Raw genomic sequence first — 9693 nt, forward strand, 5'->3', positions numbered from 1 at the left:
CTGTGCATTTTTTGTGTATTTTAATGTTTGTTCACACACACACAAGTGTAAACATGATGAAAGTATTGAAACTATTTAAAATGTGTGTAATTTATATTGAATTGCATTGGTTCTGACATCTTGGACATCAATATATCTAAAGGAACAATGGACATTTTCTTTTGTCAAGTACAGATTAAATGAATTTTATTGAAGAGCTCTTAAATTTTATGAATAAATTTCTGTTGTGGTACTTAAATACATTCATATGTATATTTTATGCTAGCTATTATATTTTTATATTTAATAAATTAATATTTTATATATTTTAAAAACGGTATTTTAAAAGTACAGTAGAAGACCGTTATAACGCACACCTTGGGACCAGAGCTTTTGCGTTATACAGGTTTTGGCCTTATATAGAGCATTTCACGAATTTTGAAACTAATATTCAGAATGTAGCTATATATCAGACCTTCAGAATGAGTTTTAGCTGCAATGAGCATTAAAGTACTAATATTACACTCAGTCATTCACAAATAAATATGTTTCACAAGTGAATTATCCTGACTTCTGCTAGCTTCATGGTTTGCATAACAGCTGCACTTTCAGGAGCCATCTGGTATTTTCTGTTTACTGTGAGTAAATAATTTTCATTTAAAAACTTTGAATTAAGATGGGAAGATAAAAAACTGTTTCAAAATTTAATTTGCCTGTTAATTTTAATGATTGCAAAGCATTTTAATTTTTAGACTTCAAAAACTAGTGTTTACTTCTGAAAAGTTGTGTAGTTTACAGAGAATTGCATTATATAGGTTGGCGTTATAAAGGTATTCTACTGTAAACACATTTCTTTCACCTAGTGTAGGGTTTAATTTCTAACTAAAGAAGTGGGGGGGGGGCTTGCTCTAATCCCTCGTTATTTTACATATTATATCCAAAAACAACAAAAATTGTGTACGTACATGCGTTAATGCATTCATTTCTCAAAGCCAGGGGCAGTTGCCCCCTTCTGGCCCCTTAAAGGATGGATCTGAAGCCCTCTGTAGTCCTTGGTGCATATTTTCATGCATAAAGGGGAGTCAGTACCCCCTATACCGTCAATGTTAATTTGCACAGGTTCATGTACCTTTTTCTGAAAATCTTATTTAAGATACATTTATGAAATTTTTTCTGTACTTTAAGTAGACTGTTTTCTCTATTCTGAAGTAACATTTTACAGAAAGGAAGCTTAGTTTTTTTTTTAAAAAATTTCTAATGCGTAAGTCACTGTACTTTTTTCAAAAAATGCCATTTTGTAACACGAAATCAGCTCTATAAAAAAATATTTTTGTAATATGAGAAAGATTTTACTTCAGTATATGCAATTAGATGTATGGAATAGGTGGTAAAATTTTCAAAGCCTAACACAACTTAGTTTCTGAGAGAAAGGAACATTTAGTTTCAAAAATACCATTTCGAGATATTGCAATTTAAAGGGGAAAATCATACCTCATGAAAATAGGTTTTTCATTTTTTAAAGTTTATTTTAACTTACTTTTAATATGAGCACGATCAAGAAGTTTGTATCATTAAAAAAGGTATTTAAATGAAGTTTCAAAACATGTGAAAATCAAGAAATCAAATTTTTGAAAGTATTTGGGGTACTGACTCCCTTAATAGCCTGAATTCCATCTAATGTTTTTACACATTAGATGAATTTCAGGCATTCACTTTAATTTGAAAAGATGTCCATAACTGTGTTCTCTTTAGCTCTTATGCAAATTAAGCCCTGGGTGTTAAATAAACCACGTTGATTGTTGGTAAATTTAGATCTGTGATTTTGAAATTTGATTCTTTAACTTTACTTAATTTTCAAACTTTTTTGTATCTCACTTTGCATATTTATCCCCCTCATTTCTGTTTAAGTTATTTTTACAACTTAACTGATAGTCTGAATTACACTTAAATGTTCACCACAATTTGAAATTCTGATTATCTTTCCTGTGAGCTGAAATCTTCTAAGGCTTGATACGTAAGATTTTTTACCCCATTGAATGAAAGGTTATATTCTTCAAATTCTTACTAATTTCCGAAATTATTTGTGTTATGTTCATAACAAATAAAAGTGGATCTGAAGTTATCGAATATATAAGTAATATTTAACGATTTAACCCTTTTTTTTTTTGCTTGTTTTGGTTTTTTTTGCTTAATCAGCAGAATCTTGTAAGTTATATTACTAGTAGGATGATAAATATTTATGCCGTAACATAACTAATTTGTGTACTTATCTTTTTTTATTCATTCTTTTTTGGTATTAAATTAATTTCTAAACTGAAAAATCAAAGTATTTGTTGTTTCGAAGTTTACAACCGGATTTGCTTGAAGGTTAGATGGGGGAAAAGGGGGATTGTTTATCTGCATCTCAAATTGGATGGATTAGAGGTTGTCAGGCAGCTTGTTGAGTGCTAAACGAAATATCACATAAACTACTGATTCTTTTTGTACTGTTTGCAATTTGTGAGTTTTTTATGAACTTGTGTATCGTTTTCCATTTGCAAATGTTCCCTTTCATTCTGCCTTTTTATGTTTTTTTTTCAGCAAATTTATTTTTGTAAATCGGTAATATTTGCTCAAAAAACATCCTAAAAAATGTTTTCTTGTAGTGTTAAACATTGTTGCTAGATACTAATTACAACTTTCTCGACTTGTTTGAATCTCCTTGTTTTGTGTGAATGTCATGATAATTAAGATGGAATGATTTTGATCTTATGCACTGTCTTTTTGCTCATTCTTTTTAACCCTCTCAAGAACTATGAACTTCTAGTTAGTTACGAAAAAATAAGATCAAATATGTGTACCATTCATTGGTGTGCTTAAAAAACCAATTCCAAATTTATCTGTTCTCATTTTCTTTTTATGGGCTTCATACCAAATGTAATATATTACTTTAGAATTTTTAAAGAACTTTATTTTTTATCTACTAATTTAAAAGCATGCACATACTGTCAGCCCCACTTAATCGGTTAATGGATAAATGAATAAATACCCTGCTTAAAAACGAATAAAACCTCCTGAAACTGAATATTTCCCCATAGATGCAATGTTGAAAATCCTCGCTTCATCAAATAATTTCCCCGGATAATCGAATAATAATAATCAGTTTTCGCAAATATTTTTGCTGAGAAAAGTTTTGAATAAATTATAAAGAAATTAAGTAAGAAGAGTTATTGACCTAAAAAATGAAATAGTATAGCGATGGGCGAGACGACATTTCCAGTATTGTATCTCACTTCTTTTGTCGTTGCCATTTCAAAAAACATAATAAATAACGTTGACGATAATAAAATCATATAACGCAAAGAAATATAAACATTACCAACAGTGACAAATTAATAAATATTATAAGTAAAACACTACAAGCAAAGAGGGAAAAAGACAAGTTAGAAAAGTGTTCTCAAAGAACCTTCAGCGAACGATCCACTATTCAAAAAAATAATGTACCGTAAAAAAGAGCCAAAATAAAAATTTTGTAAATCAAGTTGTAAGTTACTTTTTTAATAATTTTCCTACTTACACACTAATTAAAGTATTTTGTCGTTTTCATAGCTTATTTTGAAAACTAGTTACCAATAACATTAATTATTTTCTTTATATAGCTATTGGTTCATTATCATTATGTTTCAAGACAAATGTTGTCAGTTTAGAAAGGTAAAGAAAATTTCCTCGCTTAAGGGGTCACACATAGGCGGATTTAGGACTGAGTTCCTGGGGGGGGGGCAGGATTTCTTTTCTTTTTTTTTAGCAATATTTTTACTGCCTCCACTCCCATGTTTTTGTCTGTTTCCTGTGATGCATAAGTCCATGCTTTACTTTTTTGTGTCCTTTTCATTAATGTGTGTTTTCATGCTGTCCTTTTTGAATTGACTTTCAAAAGAAATTTTATAAAGTCTATTAAGTTTTTATAGACTTTTATAAAATTTCAGCAAATTTTTCCAAAACTTTTAATGACTTAATTATTTAGATTTCAATAATAACAAGGACTGACTCACTTAGGCTTAGATGATTATGACACCTTATTTTTTAAACAGTATTTATAAAGTAAGTAAAATTGTACTCTCCCTCTAAGTAAAAAGGTTCATTTAATCAGAACACTCAGATAACTGAAATTTATTCAGTGTGCAGTAGTATTTATTTTTTCTCTCTCTCTTTAAAAAAAGAGAGAGAGAGGGGAGGGGAACTGTTTTTTAGAATTTCTCAAAAAGCCAATTAATCTACTAAGAACATATATATATTATGCACAAAAAATACTTGAAATGTGGACACAAATCATAACAAGTAGATCGTTCTGTTAGCGCGAATGGGGGGGGGGAGTTTTTTCCCCTTTGCTTTAGGTTCTAATTTGTTAAAATAATCGTCAATTATTATAAGTGTTGCAGCTTAATGTATAGCTCGTTTAGCCTATATTTTCATTCATATACTTGCCCAAATGGTTTTCAGTCCAAAATAGTGAACTTAGACACATTTTCAGCACCTCTGTGACAGCTGTACTATTTGTATTTAATGTTCGTTCCCCCCCCCCCCGCCCCTCTTTTCTTTTCTCCCATCAGAAAAGGACATTCGCTTTTCTCTTCATTTTCATTGAACTATTCAAAAAAGAAAAAGTCTTTATTTTTTTCTTTTAAGATTTTGGAAGGTGGGTTGTTACTATATAAAGTCCTCCCAAAACTGGGGGGCATTGCTCTCTATGCCCTCCCTATAAATCCACCCATGCCCTTCTAAACTATTCAAAAAAGAAAAAATATTTTTTTTTTAAATTTTTGGAAGATGTGTTGTTACTACATAAAGTCCTCCCAAAACTGGGGGGGGGGGGGCATTGCCCCCCTCTGCCCCTCCATAAATCCGCCTATGGGGTCACAGTACCTTTCAAGCTATTTCTTTTAATTTATATAAATTTTATATTTCTTTGAAACCATAACATTCATACTTATTTCGTAATCAATAACTTATTTTCAAAATTTAAAAATATTGCCTACTTTTTTGAAAATTCAAAAAATTCAAAAAAATTTCAACTTTTTAAAATCCCTAAGGCTTTTTTATTTTTGCACTAATTTAAAAAACGTTTTTTGCAAAACGATCACTATAATCATCACTAAAAATCTGTGCATTCATTTGCTTATGAGTTCATTCGAAAATTTTCTGTGATTTATTATGTAAAAAATCAAAGTTTTTTTTTTTTGGTTTTTAAAGGTTTAACATGCTCTAAACATTAGAGTAATTTATAAAATGCTTATCCAATGCACAGTTTTGTCAAATATGTTATCCCAATGGCAAAAAGTATAACTTTAAAGCTGTATCTTTAATAGAAAAAAAATCCTTAGGGATTCTAATGACATGAAAACACAAAAAAACCATCATCGAGAAAAAGCAATTTGAAGCTTTTCTTTTGCATAAGAACACATAGCGAGCATGGCCTAAAACCACTCATAACTTTCTAAATATTTGAACTAAAGCATTGAAACTTTTACCCTGTGTTCAGAATAGTTTTTTGTTTTGAAATAAGCAATAAAAAATTTTTTGATCTTTTCATCATTTTTGAGGTAACCCCTTAATCAAATACCCTGCTTAATTAAATAATATATCTTGGAACTGACGGTTTAAGCGGGGCACACAGTAATATGTAAAGGTGAAAAAGATAAGAAAATATTTACTTACCTCAAAAAAAGTTTCATCAAGCTGTTTAAGCAATAAGCTAACTTTTCTTCTGAGGCAAAAAGCGCTATTGAGTTGACAATGCTAGTCAAAGGAGTCAGAGGGACATGATTCAATTGTTTAAATTTATCAAAATGAAACATGTCAATGGGCTAAATTTTTGCACGGAAAGCAGGACGATGGGTCATTTCTTTAAGCTATTCAAATCTCGGGCTAATTTAGAAATTAGGAAAATTATTACTTTGGTAGGGTTGTGGGCACTTGGAACAGCTTACCGGAAGAGGTGGTAACGAGCAAGGGGGTGGATAGCTTTAAGAGGGCCATTTTGATCTTCATTGGGGACTAATACATGGTTCATACGCTCCTTCAAAACTCCTCCAATACTTCTTCATTTCAGAAATATTTGTGAAGGGTCCTTCAAACTCTTTCATTTTGGTTTTAACTTCTTCAAAACTCCTTCTTTTTTAGCTTTCTCTATGACAGTAATTTAAAATACTTCGATTGACAGCTTAATTTCGTCACAAGGGCGAAGGTAAAAAGACAAACTTAATGTAGTAATTTTGTATATTTTTTTTATTTATAAATTGATTATAGAAGTCATAAAAGTTGAATTTGAAAATAATATTAGGTGACTAATTAAGACATTTCATAAAAAAAATAAGCTGAGCACAATTAAAGCATGTTTTACTTCGCTTAAGTTTTAAGATTTTTGCTTTTCTTTCCACCTCAGCAACAAAAAATCAATTTCTCTAATTTTTTTTTTAATGTTTAAAAATACATTAATAGATTAGCTCAGTTTTAACTTTTTAAAAAGGGTCATCTACAAGTGATATCATGCCTTGAGGGGGAGACGAGTTCAGGAAATTATGACAAGAAGCGGAGAGACGGGAACAAAAAGTGAAATTTCTCAGTTATATAGCTATATTTATGCAAAATATGACATGTGACATGGGGAGTAGTAAGGTGAAGTGTTGATACTTTGTGTCAAAGGGGAAGAGGGTCAAATATGTTGAAAAAAAAAAGCAAGACATCATTAAGGACAGCCCAAAAGTACTCCTTCAAATTCTCATTTTACTCCTTCAAAACTCCTTAATTTTCTTTCTGAAATTGAGCACGAACCCTGTAATAAACTGACTAGGACCAGCCTAGCTGGACCCAAAGCCTGTTGCAGGTTGTCACATTTGTGTTTGTATTGTAGTACAACAGTAGCATCCTTAGATGTATTTTACATTAATACAAACCCCCATCTGATTTGCTGTTTTGCATTAATTAATGATACCACTAGGGAAGAAAAGTGATTTTGTGGATATTTGGAGATCAAAATTATCTCGATTGAAGCAGTTGTGCCTCCTCCTACTCGCAAAGAGCCAGGGTTCACCTCCCTAAATTTTGTGAAGACCCCCCCCCCCAAAAAAAAAAATATATATATACTTCAAAACACCCCCTCCCTAAAAATTTTAATGGTGCAGTCTTTTACATAGGGGGCCATGCCCGCCCCCCTAGGTGGGCACCTCTGAGGAAAGTAGGAACCTCATACAAGATTTAGGTTGATGAGAGGGTTAAAATGAACTGATGAATAATTTTCTATTTAACTGATCTTCACTTATTCCATTATTTTCAGTCGACTTTGCTTCCTTGATAATATAAAAGTGTGTTTGTATGAATATAACTTCTGCAGTTCGATTGTAGTATTATTCTGTAATTTTCATATACATTTTAGAATTGGCAATTGACATTTTAATGTTCACTTTTACTCAAAAATATTTTAACTATTTAAATTTTCTGCACTACCTGTCCACTTGTGATACACAGTATTGATTTGTATGTAACTGTAACTTCTCTTTTTCCTTAATTTGTGATATAAATGTACTATATATGTGTGCCATATGTATTTTGCTAAAAGGTGCATCTATGCAAAAGCTGGTATTTTGTGGTTAAAGAAGTACAAGAACTATTTTGGGTGTATGTAATGCAAATAATTCTGTTAATGCAAAAGCAGCAGGATTGTGTACTTCTGTTATTGTCTTTGGAAAAAAGAAGCTTAAATCGAACAATTAATGTATTTGAAATGCCAAATTAAAAAAAAAGAAACATAATATTTACATTTTTCCCTCCAAATATACACTGGACTCAAAAAGTTAAGGTACAATCGTTTTTTGCCTAATTTACAAATGAATCAATGTAGAAACAAAAAGTCTGGAGGATATGTGCATTAAATAATTTCTTATTGAATGCATTATAGACATTTGTATAAGTGTATTGCAAAAACGATTTATAACAAAAATCGCAATTTTTGCGGAAAAGTCCATTTTTGGAGAAAACAACACATTACAGTGTTATGTAGTAAAAAAAATGTCATAGAAACAATTAAAAAAATCTGTTCTAATGTGGAATATGTCCCCCCCCCCCACCCCCACTCCTAACTTGAATGCATTGGCAGCATCAATTTTCCATGCTGTTTATTAAGTTGTCGGACTGGAATAGGAATCGAAGACCAGGTACAAAGTAAGCCTTGTTCCAGCTCATGTAACGTCCTTGGAGGAAGATTTAAAGCAGCAAACTGTCTGCCAATGTAGTCCCAAAGATATTCGATCGGATTGAATTTTTGTAAATCAAGCTGGCCATTCCATTTGTTCCAAACCCTGATCCTCAAAATACTCCTCAACAATCCGAGCTCGGTGAGGTCGTGCATTATCATCCATCAGAATGAAGTCATTACCAATAGCACCAGCATCTGGGCGGACATATGGATCCAGGATCTCATCCAGATATCTCAGACCAGTCAGAGTTCCTCTATGGACCACTACAGGTCAGTGTGACCACCGAGCAAGAGATGCGCTCAAACCATGATTCCACCACCTCTATACCTGTGTCTTTCAACAGTATTGGATTGATGGTGTCTATTGCGCTGTTCCCTCCAGATCAGTAGATGCCCTGAATCACTCTCCAATGTAAATCTGGACTCGTCTGTGAACAGTACAGAAATTTCGAAAAACGTGTTATACCTTAACTTTTTGAGGCCATTGTATTTTAAAGATCACCAAGAATTGCTGCATTCAATGTAAGTTTTGAATCTTTTTAAAGTAAAAGTGAATTATTCATGATTTTTTTAATTCTGTTAAAAATGTTTTTCATTAAAAGTAGGGGAGGGTGGCCCAAAGCGGGTAGGTTTTCGAAGAATGCTCGAAAATCGTAGTTTTTAGATTTTTATCGGAACATTTTCGGTGTTATTTCCTAGCAGGGTTCTTGAACTTCAAAATAAAAAGTAATTCTTGTATTACTTCATACCTAATATTTATTTATTATCAAACATTACAAACACTTGAAAAACCCGCTTTGCCCTACAAGGGGGCCCAAAGCGGGTAAGCTTAACTAAATGTTATTTGGTATGTTTGACAATCAAATATGAAGTTATAAATGATTAAATTAGTTGACTAGCTACCTGCCATTATAAAAATTTGTATAAAAAAGTTATACTTATCCAATTTAAAGGAAGTACCTTTGTTTATAAAACATAAAGAAAAAACTGATTAAATTAATAGACTAATTAATTGCCATTCTAAAAAATAACTTTTTAAAGTTATACTTATTCGATTGAAATAGAAAATCTAAGTTAGCACGTTTGTCAAGAAATTATAAATAAATACATGATTAAATCCTATACCTGCTTTGCCTGACCCGCATTGCCCAAAAGCATGTTTTATATTTCAATAATTATAACCTTAAATTAATAATACAGAAAAAAAAAAACAAAAAAAAAACGGAATGACCATTGTAGCTTGTAGGTGGATGGTCTCAGAATAACGTAATATTATTGACAATTCCAAAAATAAGCTGATCTACTAATCACAGGTTACAAACTTTTTTTTAGAAATGTATCTTTTTTTTTTTTTTAAACTTTAAGCCTGGTTGTGCCATGCCTCTTCACTGCTGCTTTACTGTGACTGATTGAAACTCGGGAACATTCGGGGTAAACACGACATACACATGCATCGCAGATTGCACACCATGCAGCGTCATTCG

Source organism: Uloborus diversus, chromosome 1, assembly GCF_026930045.1.
Source record: "Uloborus diversus isolate 005 chromosome 1, Udiv.v.3.1, whole genome shotgun sequence".
NCBI classification, from domain to species: Eukaryota; Metazoa; Arthropoda; class Arachnida; order Araneae; family Uloboridae; genus Uloborus; species Uloborus diversus.